Here is a 16,528-nt window from a genome sequence, read left to right as displayed (position 1 = left end):
CCTCCAGGTCCCCCTACATTGTCCACAGCAGGACCAACAATTACTGGAGCTCTGTTTGGCACACCAATGGTTACTGGAACCTGATTCACTGACCTTGTCTGACTTTCCGATCTTCTGTTATTGCGGTAAGCATTATCATACTTCTACGGGACCGCCCTACTATTCTCAACAGATCTCTTATCAGAAGCCACAATAGTAGTGGGAGTACCGACAGTTACTGGAACAGATATGGTAACAGGAGTACCAACGGTTGTGGGTGCATTGACAGTTCTTGGCACACGTCCAGGACCCTCAGACGGTTTGAAATAAATGGTGACAGATGACACCACCCCACGTTCTTTCTCAGCCCGAGCAAACTGCAGACAACCCTCGTCAATCAGCCCCTAGATCCCTTTCTTCAGCTTTTCACAACCATTCTCTGCATTAACACAATCTGCACAGCCCTCATCACAGCCCGGAAACACTCCCCTTTTCAACAGACACTCTTTCACAACAAACAGCGACGTCTGAATATCTTCAACATCAACTACCAAATCCAAGGCCTCCTCACCTTCCACATTATTCACCCTGGGCCCACCATGTTGAGGCATAGGGTTGTTCACAACATTCGGAACAAGAGCAAAATTGATCGTTTTGGCGTCAATCAAATCCTGGACCTTATGATGGAAAGCCCGACAGTTCTCAATATGGTGCCCCGGTGCACCGGAATGGAAGCCACAACGAACGTTGGCATCATACCCAGCAGGTATCTTCGTCAACGGAGCCATAGTACGCAATTCAACAAACCCCAACCTGAGCAGTTCGGGTAGCAACTCAGCATATATCATAGGTAACGGGTCGAAACGACGATCCGACATTCTCTGTCTCGGCTGAAATGGACGTTGTTGTTGTTGTTGTTGTTGTGGCTGTTGTTTATGTTGAGAATCACCTCCAGGATTGTTGGATGGGATTCAATGTTGTATTCTGATCATTTGAACCTTTGTTTGAACCATGTTGTATGATCCTTATTGCTCATGTCTATAGATGAGATTGTTGATGTTTCACCTTGTGCTCATTATCCTGTGTAGGTTGCTTCTTTGTTGTTCATTGTTGCAGGTTGCTCATTATCCTCAGCAGTTATGGTCTTCCTTTTGTGAAGGTTTGGTATTTGGTGGTTGATCCCCAGTTATCCTTCTCTGCCTCAGATAAATCCCAGTAGATTTGTGGTGGTGGATTGTATTTTGATGGTTCCTCCCTGCAGAGATTTGGGTGATTTCCCGATGTTTTGATCCCCAGCAGAGTCGTCAGCTGTCGCATTACGCGAAAAACCGGCGAGAAAAAGACACAGAGCCGCCACCGTGCGTTATTTATCCCAAAGGAGGGAAAGGAAACGCTCGAAGTAAACCTGGAAGGGAAATGGTCTCGCGACCAGAGATGGATGGGTACGGGAGTCGGTTATGCGAAGGGAAGGTATTAACACCCCTACGCATCCGTCGTACTCGACGAGATCCACGCTCAGAAAGGATAGAAGAAAGGTTGCTAAAGAAACTGCTCAAAACTGCACAAAACTAGAATGAAACACAGAAAAGACGGAGGAAGCGGACTCGGCAGGATATTGCATCCTGGGCCTACATAGTTTGTCAGGCACAAACATCAGAGTCGACGTAGTTCAGGGACAGGGGAAACGTACTCGCTAGGATGTCGCATCCTATGCATATGTATCTTCTCTAACCAGAGAAAGAATCAGAGCACTCGTAGCTCGGCTAACGCACGCCAAACAAAACACAAACAGGAAACCGACTGCCAATCGCTAGACTTACGTCAGACTCCAAACCAAAACACACACAGGAAACTGACTGCCAATCGCTGGACTTATGTCAGACTCCAACAAACAAACAAGACACAGGAAACCGACTGCCAACCGCTGGACTTATGTCAGACTCCAAAAACAAACAAGAGGGTTGAGAAAGAAAAAGGGCGCCCGGAGAGATCAGCTCATCTCCTGCCTACGTACCTCATCTGGTATGAGGATCAGGGCGACGTAGTTCCCCTTAACAGGGAAAGAACTTCTATCCTAACCAGAGACTAGGGAGATAACAAGCTACTAGGGAGACTACGACTCGAGCCTAAAAGTTGTCATGCATATGATCCCTATGTTGAGGTCTCTATCCTAACTTGCACAGGAAGCAAGCTAGCCTAAACAACACATCATCAAACACAAGCACAAGAGAGCAAGCACACACACTATATGCAAACAAGTGGCTCACACAAGGCTAGGCCTTAGTCAAGGGGTCACATCAACCTCGACAAACAAGCCAACTGGAAAAGGGTGTTGTTAGCTCTTAACCCTAACATTGAGAGTTAGGGTGAAGCAGATGAAATGGGAAGTGAGGATAAGACCTCACAGCTCTTATCCCTGGCCTGGGAGAGCTTCAAACAATGAAAGTGTGGGAGTTCAGAATGTAGGAACTCTTCTCCACAAATGACTGACTCTATGGACAAGATTTTGGTTTTTTATTCAAAATGCATCAACACATGGTGTGAGCAAAGTGAATGACACAACTGAATAGCAGGGGATGGATTGCACATCCCTTTTATTTGCCAATTGCCTCTTAAGAGGACTTAACCTGCTTGGCACAAAATTAAACAAGCACAAACATTGCCTCTTAAGGAGGGCTTTAGACAGGTGCCTGCCAAAGTAACATGGCAGGTCTTCCAGACTACATGAAGATCAAGGGATTATACCTAAGTGGTATGCCAACCACAAGCAAAGCAAAGCAAAGTTCAAATGAACTTAAAGCAACTTAGGTACTTGTGTAAACAACTAAATAAATCAGTACAGAATTCAGACAACAGTCAACAGTCAATATCAAACAGACAATCCCAATGCACAATGAGTAAACCATAAGGCAAACACAAGTGAGCTATCATCAAAGCCTACAAAACAAACAAATGTTAGCCAACAACAACAAATGACCAAGCTCAAATGAAGGAGCAACATCAATCATGGAGATGCATACTTGAACCTGAAATTCACAACTCAAATGGTAAGTCCAAACCACTAGGTCAAAGCCTAGGGTCAAAAATGAATCAAAAAGCCAAAATAGAACTTGATATTCAACATGAATCATATTTAATCAATCAAAAACAAGTCCTAAAAAGGACCAAACCAAAATCAATAAGCAAGAGAAGTCAAAGACCAATTCAAGGCATACATTTGGACATTAAGAATGAAAATTCCAAATCAAAACAGAAATGATTCAAATAATTCTGGAAAAATTCATGAGCATCCAACACACCCAACATGATCATCACATAAAAAATCAGAAGCATTAGAGGTCATTTGATATGGAAATTAAATTGCACAAGTTGAACAACCAAATGTGTGACACAAATTGTCACACCATTCAAACATGTGTGTAAAACAGAAATGGCAAATGAGAAAAATACCAAACCAAGTCTCAAACATCCCTTAACATGTCAAGAAACATCATACAAAACTTCAATGCATTTGGATTAAAATCAAGCATTTCACAATAGAAAGAGCAAGGCAAGGTCATAAAAGCACATGTGTTCAATCATTCTAACACAAACAGAAATCCAGCCATGCACAACTTCAAAATTCATCATCATAAAAAACTAGACAAACAGAGGATCATTTTGCAAAAAATTTGGAATCATTTGAGTCATTTTTCAATTAGATATGAATTTTTGAAGTTGGAAGAAAAAATTGAAATCAAACATGATCAAGCATGGAAAACAAGGAGGGAAATGTGAAAATATGAATGCATTTTGAAAACTGGTGCATGTGGGATTCGAACACGATACGAATTTGAAATGCGTGCGCCAACACAAAACGACACGGTTTTGGTCAAAACCCTAGCCAGGCAAAATTGGACGCTAATCCGTCACTAATCCGACGCTAATCTGGAAAACTTCATCTTCTTCATGAAGATGAAGATGAACAGTGAAGCTCAAGAACAAATTTCCCAGAAATCCAAAATTTCTACATCATCAGAAAGATCTTTTCACGGAGATAACAGATCAACAAACAACTAAACCTAATTCATCAAGATCAAAGAGAATCGAGCAAAACATTTTTGGTGCATCAAACTTCAATCATACACAACTCACTCAATAATGCTCTATTTTTCATGAAATTTCTACCAGAATTATCAGCAACACAAGATCTACACAAATATGTACATGAATTTGAGAATTATGAGGTTTGAAACTTGACCTCTTGAAGAACAGCAGGTTGAAAACGCGTGCTACAAGGCTCAGCAATGGTCCAAATCAGCTCCAGGATACTTGAAGTGATGATTGATGAAGAATTGGAGGCTTAGAAACGTGTAGATCCAACTTAATTTGAAATTGCCATCAACACCTTCAAGCTTCAAGCATGCACGAATTTGAGCAGAAATTCACCAAAGGCACGTTCAATCTCACTCAAAACCACTCCATGTTCATGATTATGCAAGGAAATGAGGGTTTATGTGTGGAATTTTTGAAAATCGATCAAGAGAAAAATTGAAAGCAAAAAGGGATTTCTAGATCTGAACTTGTGTGTTATGTCCAATGCAGTTACAACTAACCTTATATATGTCCTGCTAATTAACCTGAAATCATGATTAGGCCAAAGCTAAATGAGATTAGAAGGATATAAGGTGTATGCACCAATTTTCATTTTCACTTCATGCATGAAATGGCCACGTGAACAGTACACACCAAGGGCCCAAATTCATTTAAAATCAACCCATGCACACATTGGAAATGAAATCATATGCATGTGATCAACCAAATTTGATTTTAACAATTTTCCTTCAAAAATAGCATGCATGAGCACATGGTTGTATGAGTAAATTTCATGCCATGTAATGAGATATTTGGAAAGTATGAGTCAAAAGGAGAACAATGCAAGAAGAGCCACTCAATTTGGAGTCTTGGTTCAAAAGATATGGCCATTTGAAGTTTCAAGCATACTTTGCAATGATCTGATCATAACTTCTCAACCATTCGTCATAAATTCTTGATCTTGGACTTTTTGGAAATTGGAGAGAAAGATCTTCAAATTTCATGTTGGACAAAATTTCATTTGAATCTTCTTTGACGATGTAAAATCAAGTTGAATTTGAACCAAAACTTTCCATTTTTGGAAACTTCCAATTACAGGTCACTTTCCATTTTTGGAAACTTTTGATCTGACCTCAAATTCTTCAAGATAAGTATTTGTAATGACAAATGAACTTCTTTGGGATATGAAGGAAGTGTCTCAAACCATCTCTCCACCTCCTAGCCCTCAGTTGACTTGCAGTTGACTTTTATGGGCCTCAGATGACCTGAAACTGCACTGATGACTTTTGAGCCTCTAGCCTTTGGTCAAGTTGCTTCAAAATGATCCTTGATTCACACAAACTCTCCAGAACAAACATAGGGCCTTCATCTTATGAAAAGTTTGGTCTCTTGCACAGTTGACTTCTCCTGATGCCAGTCTTGACTGATGAAATGCAATGATACCATGCAATGTTAATGCAATGTTAATGACCTAAAAATGAAATGGATGTACAAATGGGGGGGGGGGGTGCAAATTTGAGGTGCTACACAATGTACTCAACACCGACTCAACATGCACATGGTACCAAAATGAACACTCAGGTTCATCTCACTCTATGATCCCCACCATAAGATTGATTCCCTCTTGGAACCGGAGCACACCAAAATCGCTACCATCACCATAGGTAACACTTCACTAATCCCCCATAATAGGAATTAGCTACTCGCACCCGATCCATCACCATGGGATCGAGGCTCACCAAAAATTATCACCATCAACATATGTAACGCTTCACTAATCCCTCATAATAAGAGTTAGCTACTCGCACCTGATCCATCACCATAGAATCGAGGCTCACCAAAATTGGACCGAAGCCTGTACACCAAGATGCATGGCTCTTAAATAACATGCATTAACACAATAAGGTTCGCCTAAAGGATCCCCATCCACATCTCATCATTTATGCATCACATCATTCATCATGCAACAACCAATTCATGTTACCACATGAATAATATCAACAAATAACAACAACTCATCAACATCTTAACATCATCGACATAACAACATAATTATCACACAATGATATTACAATAATGCAATGATTCATCAACCAAACGGATAAGCCAATATATTTATCAATACAGTAGGCATCTGAATATTATTAAAACATATCAACAATCACTACCATGTTTTAGGTCTGAGCGTTAGCTTTCTAATGCTTCAAACTCCATCAAAATCGAACATACGAAATGAAAGTTATGACCAAAATCGTCGGGATGTGTCAACAATTCATTAACCGAACGTAAGAATAAAAACTTCACCAACACAATAGGCATAGGAATAATACTCAATCAATTCATTTATCACCATAACATTATATCTCTTAGAGTCACCTTTCTAATGCTTTAAACCCCAACCCAAAATGATTCACGAGTTGAAAGTTATGATCAAAACCGTGCACGAAGGCGTTACTAAAAAGTTGTTATTTTCTAAATTTTCCAACATAGCTTTTATCTTCTTCAACCCCCAAAACGTCCATGAAATAATCTCCAAAATTATTTTATTCCTGAAACAAAGTTATATCCCTCTGTTTCAGATATCCAACGCTTCAAATGACACTCGATTTGGACTTACAGATCAAAAGTTATGACCAAAACAATTTCGACCGAAAAACATAAAAAAAGGGTCGCGATTGCGACAGACAGAATGTAGAATTTTCTGCGTTTTTCATCGTTGGATGCCTTATGGACCTCCGATTTTGATTTCATAAAAAGCCAAACATTCATAAAAATACAATCCATGTAATACTATAATTAAATAAAGTTAATTTATAGTTTTAATACAGTTAAATAATTAATCACAACTTTAAGATTATGCCTAAAACCTTCGAAATTACAACAATGGTGAATATAAGTTTAATCATCAAAACAGAAAATTACACACATGTAAGACACATGAAATTCATCATATCATCATCATATAATAATCACGATAGCATCCAAATTCAAAATTATGAATCAAAACACCCAACCCTAAGGAGGTTAAGGGTTCCTCCATTCTATCCTTCTATCGTACCCTTTACTATTGGACAAGTTCTCACCCTTACCTTAGATTTTCCAACAAGATGCACATTTTAAGCTCTAACAATGGAGTTTTCTTTTAGCCTTATCCCTTGCCTCTTCTCACCACAAAATTCTATTTTACGTAAAACCCTCCAAACTCTCTTACTAACCTTTTTATCATTAACCTAATCCCCCACAATTAGGAACTTCCACCATTACCCTCACTTATTATATTATTTACCACCATACCCCTCTTGACTCTAATTTTCTTTTAATAAAATAATACTAATAATATTCTTCTTTTTCTCCATATTATTTCTACTCTTCTATTTTATTCCAACCAATTTTGAATAAAATAGTTATAGGCTAATTATTAAAAATTCTCATTATACCCATTAAATAAGTAAAATAACTAAATTTCATTATTTAATTAAGATGCTCATATTCTAGTGATTTTTATTTATTTATTTAATTAATTCGAATAAAACACTATTTATTTCAATCACTAATTAAAATTCTAATTAATTATCAACAACTATACCAAATTCTTACTCCCTCCATACTTCTGTTTCAAGGATACCTATCCCCACAATTATACACAATTAATTTAAAACACCCATTAATCATATAAAAATCTGAATAATTCAAATTAATTAATTTATTAAATTCGGGGTGTTACAAAACTCACCTACATCTGGGGGCTACCAAGCCAGGAAGGAAATCCACTAAACAGAATCAGTTCAAAGACTCTCAGTAAACAACTTCAAGTTACAGTCTTTTCACCTAATCTCTACCCATGTGACTTCTACCTAAGAACTCTTAGATATGAGATCCTACTCACTCCCCCTCAATCACAACAGTGATATAAAACAAGAATTACAATGAAAAGAAGACACTCTTCAAAGACACATACTTGATCTTGCTTAAAAGCTTCAATCAAGTAAACACACACTCATGCTTCAAAGCTTAGAGTAGAAAAATTACAACTCAAAAATTAGGCCAATTCAATCATCTATGGATGAATGAATGGCTTACAATTCACACGACCACACAAGACTAAAACCCTTATTCTCTCTCAATATTTCGTTCGTTATTTCTTGTGTATAAAACCAGGTTTTCCATGTCCTTTATATAGAAGCATTTCACTGGGCTTGGACATCATAAAACCCTAAAACTATTTTCCATTCATATCTTCTCATGACAACTGATTAAATCTCGTTGGAAAATAAGTCAATCTGGTTGTAATTACTGATTGAGAGCGCATTCAATCATTACATCAATCACACATAGATTAGCATAAAAGATGCAATCACACAATACATAACATTTAGACTGAATGTTTTGTATACAAATGTCATGACATCGGGTCTGACATCTCAGTAAAGTCCTGCATATTCATATTTTAAACATCCTGCAGGTACATGTTATCTTATGTTAAGACAACACTTGTAACAACTTGTGAACACTCTAGGTTTTACCAAAATTGCTGCCAACACATAGAACCAACAAACTCCCCCTTTGACAAATTTTGGCTAAAACATACATCAGTCCATTTGTTTACAAGAGTAAAAATAAAAACACATCAACAGTTTAGCAGCAGAAGTAAAAAACCACACATTTACTAGCTATACTAGCAACTAGTAAACACATATTAAACACATATATGTGCTACTTCTCCCCCTCAGTCTGTTCAACACAGACATCTCCTTCAACAACACCTGTAACGTACATCACCCCATCTGACATCTCCTTCAACATCACCTGTACTCCACAAAACATCCTTTTCAACATCATCTGTCATCTGTTTATAGCCTAGCTATTTCATAGCATATATTAACTGCAGCTCTCTATAGCACATATTAACTGCAACTCTCCTTTAGCTACTTCCCCCCCCTTTTCAGTCAAAATAGACCAAAGAGACCAATGAGACAAAATAAATGTCTATTAGTCAGAGAGAATGTCACATAAAATGTTAAAACATATTGTCAGGTGTTACAGAACCACAAATATACACAACTATATAAGCTGAGATAAAATCCAGAGACATCCAAGAGAACCCAAAAATTACATCAAGGCATCAAAACAAGTCTGCCAAAAAAAACATCAAACATCAAGGCATCCAGAATAACACATCATCATAAAAGGGGAACAATCTTCACCAACACTCAGTCAGAGGAGCTAGCATATTCATCAGCTTCAGAACCAGAACTGCCACTTGATTTATCTTGAGATTCAGACCTCTCACTAGAGGTGTGGGCTTCTGTTTCCTTGACTTGACCAACATATTCTCTATCACCTTGCTCCAAGCTATTAATCAAAACCTCCAGAGCTTTTTTCCTGGCTTTAGCTACCCTTATCACAGTCTCCAATTCCTTACAAGTCTCTTTCAATTCAGCAATCAGACCACCTTAAAAGGCTGGCTTCTTCACAGTAGATGTTATGACAATGTCATTGACATGACTGCCTTCAAATAATTTGTAATGAACTGACAATGGAGGTTTTCTTCTACTAGGGATATCACTTGTTCTCAGAATTCCAGGTTGCTGGCTCAAGATTATCCCACAAATTATTGAGGGAAAAGCTATGGGCAGCTTCACTGCATTTGTAGAAGCATGTTTGACAATTTTTTCAAACATGAATCTACCATAATCAAAATTAAGCTTGGTTCCAATAGCAAATATGAGCCTTCCAAGAGCATTTGAGATTGTAGAGATGTGATTTGTTGGTACCCAGTTTGCTGACCCTATCTTGTGAAAGATAGCATATTTCACAGTTAGTTTTCCAGCAGAGAGATGCTTCTTGCTTGGCCACTCCTTGACCTGTCCAGCAGTTATTTCCCTACAGACCTTATTGTCTATGGCCTCTAGTTCACCAACACCTTTTGTTCCTCTTCCTAGGAACTTATTAATCACAGTTGGAGAAAACTTCACACACTTTCCTCTAACAAACACCTTACAAAACTCTTTGCTGTTCTTATCAGCAATGTCCTCAGGGATGCTCACCACAAATTCTTTAACAAGACCTTCAAAACACTAAGATAACCCACTAACATTTTTCATTAATCCAGCAGACTTAATTAGGTCCATGACCTATTTAATCTCCACAACATCCTTTCCCAGTTCTCTTTCCACAACCACTCTCCTTTGGATTACAAATTTCCACTTTGTTGCACCATCTTCAAGATGGAAGGAAATGTTATCCAAGTGTACAACAACAACCTTTGCAGGGGATTTTCTAACAGTTGACTTTTTGACAGGAGAGATGTCAGGGACATCATCTTCAACATCTTCCTCTAAATCAGAACTTTCTCTTACCTTTATCTTCTTTACCTCCACTTTACTCCAAGACTTTGAGGGGCCTACAACAGTATCCTTCTTAGCAGTTTTGGTTGTCATCATCTCAGCCACAGACCTACCCTTTATGGTCTTCATCCTCTTAACAACACTTGGCTTCAAGTGATGAAGCAAGCTATCATCTTCATCATTTGAGCTCTCATCTTCCAAGTCAATCACCTTCTTAGTAGAGTCATGCTTCTTAGACTGAGAAGCATCTACATATTTCTTACAAGGCAAGGTTTGCCCTAAAGAGCATAATCCTTCAGCAGCTATATCTTTTTCAGATCTAGATGACTCATCATATTTCTCATTGTGAGGTCCAACCTCAGGAGAGGGGTCCCTTCTCGATAGAGGAGTAGAAATTCCCTTTACCGAGTGTCCTTCATTAAGGATCCTCGTAACAAGATTTCTAATGACACGATCAGTATGATGCATGTCATCCTTAGAGCTAGGCTTATCAGAACTATTACCTTGAGTATGTCCTGCAGTGGAGGATGGACCAGGAGCGTCGCCTGGGATGACTGATAGGGGAATCACTTCCAAAATGTCTTCATTAAGAAAGTCCATAGAGGGTGATCTAGCTTTGTGCGCAGGTTTGGTGTTTTTAGAACCAGAAGATGAAGGATGTTGTGACATCTTGTTGAGCTTGTGGAAGGATTTCTGTTGCCCTAGCAGAGAAGGTCAATGAAGTTTGAGGAAGGTGGAAATGTTTGAGCTAAGGTTACGTGTGAAAATGCTATAGATGGAAGTTCCAATACTAGGTAATGATTTACCATAAATGGGGCACTTTCTTTTAAGTGGGCAGACAATATTTTTATTACCTTTTCCACTCCAAATTAATTGCTATAAATTCTCATAGATACAAATCCCTAATTTCCCTCTTAGACATTCAAATTGATTAGCATCCAAAGCCTTTGTAAATATGTCAGCTAATTGCATTTTAGTAGTAACATGCTCCAGGGCTATGATTTTCTCTTCCACTAATTCTCTAATAAAATGATGACGAGTATCAATGTGTTTCGTCCTGCTGTGCTGAATAGGATTCTTAGAAATATTTATAGCACTCAGGTTGTCACAGTACAATGTCATGCCATCTTGCGTGACATTGTATTCAGTCAGCATCTGTTTTTCATCCAAACTAGTTGAGAACAACTACTTCCAGCTGCTATGTATTCAACTTAGGCAGTGGACAAGGACACACAATTTTGTTTCTTACTAAATAATGATATTAGGTTGTTCCCCAAGAAGAAACATCCTCCTGATGTGATTTTCCTATCATCAGCACTTCCAGCCCAGTCAGCATCACAGTATCCAGTTAGCATAGATCCAGATCCATGAGTATACAACATCCCATAGTCACTGGTGCCATTGACATATTTCAGTATCCTTTTCACTTGGTTTATGTGACTGACTTTTGGTTCAGCTTGATATCTAGCACAAACACCTACAGCAAAAGCAATGTCAGGTCTGCTTGCTGTGAGATATAGCAGACTTCCTATCATGCTTCTGTAGAGACTTTGATCTACACTAACACCATTTTCATCTCTGGAGACTTTCAGATGTGTAGGAGCAGGTGTCCTTTTATGACTTGCATTTTCCATGCCAAATTTCTTAACAATGTTTTTGGCATATTTTCTTTGAGATAAAAAGATAGAATCTTCCATCTGCTTGACTTGTAGCCCAAGAAAATAGGTCAGCTCTCCAACAAGGCTCATTTCAAATTCAGACTGCATTTGTTTAACAAAATGTTCGACCATCTGATCTGACATCCCACCAAACACAATATCATCCACATATATTTGAGCCACCATGAGTTTTCCTCCTTCATTCTTAACAAATAGGGTCTTGTCAATGCCTCCCTTCCTGTATCCATTGTTAGTGAGGAATATTGCGAGTCTATCATACCAAGCCCTAAGAGCTTGTTTCAAACCATAGAGGGCTTTCCTCAACTTGTACACATGCTTTGGAAGATTTGGATCTGTAAACCCTTAAGGTTGTTCAACATATACTTCCTCATTTAAGTAGCCATTCAAGAAGGCACTTTTTACATCCATTTGGAACAGTTTAAACTTCAGAATACATGCCACTCCAAGCAATAGTCTAATGGACTCAAGGCGAGCTACATGGGCAAATGTTTCATCAAAGTCAACTCCTTCAACTTGAGTGTATCCTTGTTCTACAAATCTTGCTTTATTTTTAGTAACCACCCCTTGTTCATCAAATTTATCCTTGTACACCCACTTTGTTCCAATGACATTTATTCCTTCAGGTCTTGGAACTAGTTCCCATACTTCATTTCTCTTGAATTGGCCTAACTCTTCCTGCATGGCATTGATCCAGAACTCATCAGTCAAGGCTTCCTTGACATTCCTAGGCTCAATCTTGGACACAAAGTAGCCATGTGAGATCACTTCCCTTGATCTAGTTGTGACCCCTTTATTTGGGTCTCCTATAATGAGATCTTTAGGATGATCCTTCTGAATTCTGATAGAGGGTCCCTTATTAATTTTGTTAGCTTCAGGTTCAACTTGAATGAGTTCACTCTCATTACTTTTGTTTGGGAAATCAGCTGGGGAATCATTTAGGGATGTCTCAACATCGTCCGTGACATCAGTCTGCTGATCATCAACCCCAACATTGATAGATTCCATCATTACTTTTGTTCTATAATTAAAGACTCTAAATGCTCTGCTGTTTGTTGAGTAGCCCAGAAATATTCCTTCATCACTCTTGGGATCCATCTTCTTTCTTTGTTCATGATCAGTCAAGATATAACATTTACTACCAAACACATGGAAGTATTTGACTGTAGGTCTTCTCCCTTTCCAGACTTCATATAAAGTAGTAGGAGTCCCTTTCTTCAAGGTTACTCTGTTGTGAACATAACAGGTTGTGTTCATAGCTTCATCCCAGAAGTGGTAAGGCAATTTCTTAGCATGAATCATAGCTCTGGCTGATTCTTGGAGAGTTCTATTTTTCCTTTCTACTACACCATTTTGCTGAGGAGTAATGGGAGATGAGAACTCATGACTAATTCCTCCTGATGCATAGAATCCAGCAAATTTGCTGTTCTCAAATTCCTTCCCATGATCACTTCTGATCTTGATAACCTGACTTTCTTTTTCTCTTTGAAGTCTTAGACAAAGATCTTTGAAGACTTCAAATACATCAGATTTTTCTCTTATAAAATTGACCCAGGTGTATTTGGAGAAGTCATCCACCACTACATAAGCATACTTCTTCCCACCAAGACTTTCCACCTGCATGGGTCCCATCAAGTCCATATGGAGAAGTTCCAGCACTCTGGAAGTGGTGTCATGTCTGAGCTTCTGATGTGACATCTTTGTCTGTTTTCCAATCTGACACTCCCCACAAACTCTTCCTTCATCAATCTTCAAGTTTGGAATTCCTCTAACAGCTTCAACATATATAATCCTCTTCATTCCTTTAAGATGCAGATGGCCCAATCTTTGATGCCATATCTTTACTTCTTCTTCGTTGGCTAGAGTACACATTGATGAATAACCAGTTTCTTGAGAACTCCATATATAGCAGTTGTCCTTAGACCTGACTCCTTTCATGATCACTTCATTGTCTTTATTAGTAATCAGACATTCAGTTTTTGTAAAGTTTATAGTTAGACCTTGGTCACATAGTTGACTGATGCTTATTAGGTTTGCAGTCAGTCCCTTAACAAGTAGGACATTGTCAAGGTTAGGGACTCCAGGGCAGTTAAGCTTACCAATCCCCTTGATTTCACCGTTTGCTCCATCACCAAAGGTTGCATAGCTGGTGGCCTGAGGATGAAGGCCAGTTAGCAGGTTTTTGTTTCCAGTCATGTGTCTGGAGCACCCACTTTCAAAATACCAGTCTTCTTTGGCTGAAACTCTGAAGGAAGTGTGAGCTATCAGGTTTGTAACACTAGTCCTAGGAACCCATTGTTTTCTGTTGACAGGTATTCGATGTTTGGGTTTAGGTTGATGATGAGAATGACTAGGATAGCCATACAACTTATAGCAGAATGGTTTTATGTGGCCAAATTTTCCACAGTAATGACATCTCCATCTTTGATGTTTCCCTTTCTGCTGTCTTCCTTTATGATGTTGTGACATATGATGTGACATCTTTGGTTTGCTACCAGTGTGACTGCACTCAGGTTTGGATTCATTGAACCCAATGCCAGACTTGTCTCTTGCCATTTGACCAGTTTGGAGAATTTTGTCTAAGGTGTCAGATCCATTGTTTAGCATTCTGACATACTTTGTCATCTCATCCAGTTTGGAATTCAAGAACACTGCTTCAATTTTTAACTTAGAGATGGTTTCCAAGTGTTCTACCTTCTCATTCTCCAGTTGTGTTATCACTTTCTTCTGACTTTCAACTTGTTGACACACTTCTTCACTTCTGTGACACAACTTTCTATAGGTAGTGGCTAACTCATCAAAGGTTACTTCATCATCACTTGAGTCTTCATCAGAACCCCATCTTCCTGTCAAGGGAGTCACAAGATTTGCAGACTCTTCTATTTCACTTTCATCAGACCAAGTAGCAGCAAGACTCTTCTTCTGTTTCTTGAGGTATGTTCTACATTCAGCTCTAATGTGGCCATACCCATCACATTCATGGCACTGAACTCATTTTCCTTCTTTGGACTTTTCATCAGATCTTGTTCTTCTTCCAGCATTATTGGACTTACTGATGTCATATGAGATATTCTTGACATTAGACTTAGACCTTATATCCATCTTTTTCAGAAGTTTGTTGAACTATCTTCCCAGTAATGCTACATCATTTGCCAGATCTTCATCAGTATCTTGACCACTTTCTTCCTCTTTCTCTTCAGTGTTTGACATGAAGGCTATGCTTTTGACTTTCTTTTCAGATCCATCACACATTCCCATCTCAAATGTTTGGAGGGATCCAATTAGCTCATCAACTCTCATATTGGAAATGTCTTGAGACTCTTCTATGGCTGTCACTTTCATGGCGAATCTCTTAGGAAGTGACCTGAGTATTTTCCTCACTAGTTTTTCATCTGATATCTTCTCACCCAAAGCTCCTGAGGCATTAACAATTTCAAGGATATTCATATGAAATTCATGAATATTTTCATCTTCTTTCATCCTTAAATTTTCAAACTTGGTAGTGAGCAGCTGTAGTCTAGACATCTTCACTCTAGAGGTGCATTCATGAGTGGTTTTGAGAATGTTCCAAGCATCTTTAGTCACCTCACAGTTGTTTACCAATCTAAAGATGTTCTTATCTACTCCATTGAATATAGCATTCAATGCTTTAGAGTTCCCAAGGGCTAGATCCTCCTCCTCCTTGGTCCATTGTTCCTCAGCCTTCTTATCAGTTGTAGGTTCTCCTTCCTTAGTAATAACTGGATGTTCCCAGCCTGTTAAAACAACCTTCCAAGCCTTATCATCCAAATATTTTAGGAAGGCTACCATTCGAGGTTTCTAGTAGTCATAGTTGGATCCATCCAGAATAGGTGGTCTGTGAACAGATCCTCCGTCTCTATCCATAGTACCAGAAAGTAACGTCCCTAGATCTCACCCAGAACCAGAGCAGGATGCCTGCTCTGATACCAATTGAAATTCTGGTATCAAATATGAGATGTCGAAGGTAATGTCACGACACTAATATCTGAACAATACAAACAGGATAAAAGATAAAGAACAGTAATGCAAGAGACACAAGCAATTGTTAACCCAGTTCGGTGCAAACTCACATACATCCGAGGACTACCAAGCCAGGAAGGAAATCCACTAAATAGAATCAGTTCAAAGACTCTCAGTAAACAACTTCAAGTTATAGTCTTTTCACCTAATCTCTACCCATGTGACTTCTACCTAAGAACTCTTAGATATGAGATCCTACTCACTCCCCCTCAATCACAGCAGTGATATAAAACAAGAATTATAGTGAAAAGAAGACACTCTTTAAAGACACATACTTGATCTTGCTTAAAAGCTTCAATCAAGTAAACACACACTCATGCTTCAAAGCTTAGAGTGGACAAACTACAACTCAAAAATTAGTCCAATTCAATCATCCATGGATGAATGAATGGCTTATAATTCACACGACCA

Source organism: Lathyrus oleraceus, chromosome 1 (assembly GCF_024323335.1).
Source record: "Lathyrus oleraceus cultivar Zhongwan6 chromosome 1, CAAS_Psat_ZW6_1.0, whole genome shotgun sequence".
Lineage (NCBI taxonomy): Eukaryota > Viridiplantae > Streptophyta > Magnoliopsida > Fabales > Fabaceae > Lathyrus > Lathyrus oleraceus.
The sequence above is the reverse complement of the archived record's forward strand: the minus strand, read 5'-3'. Positions refer to the sequence as shown.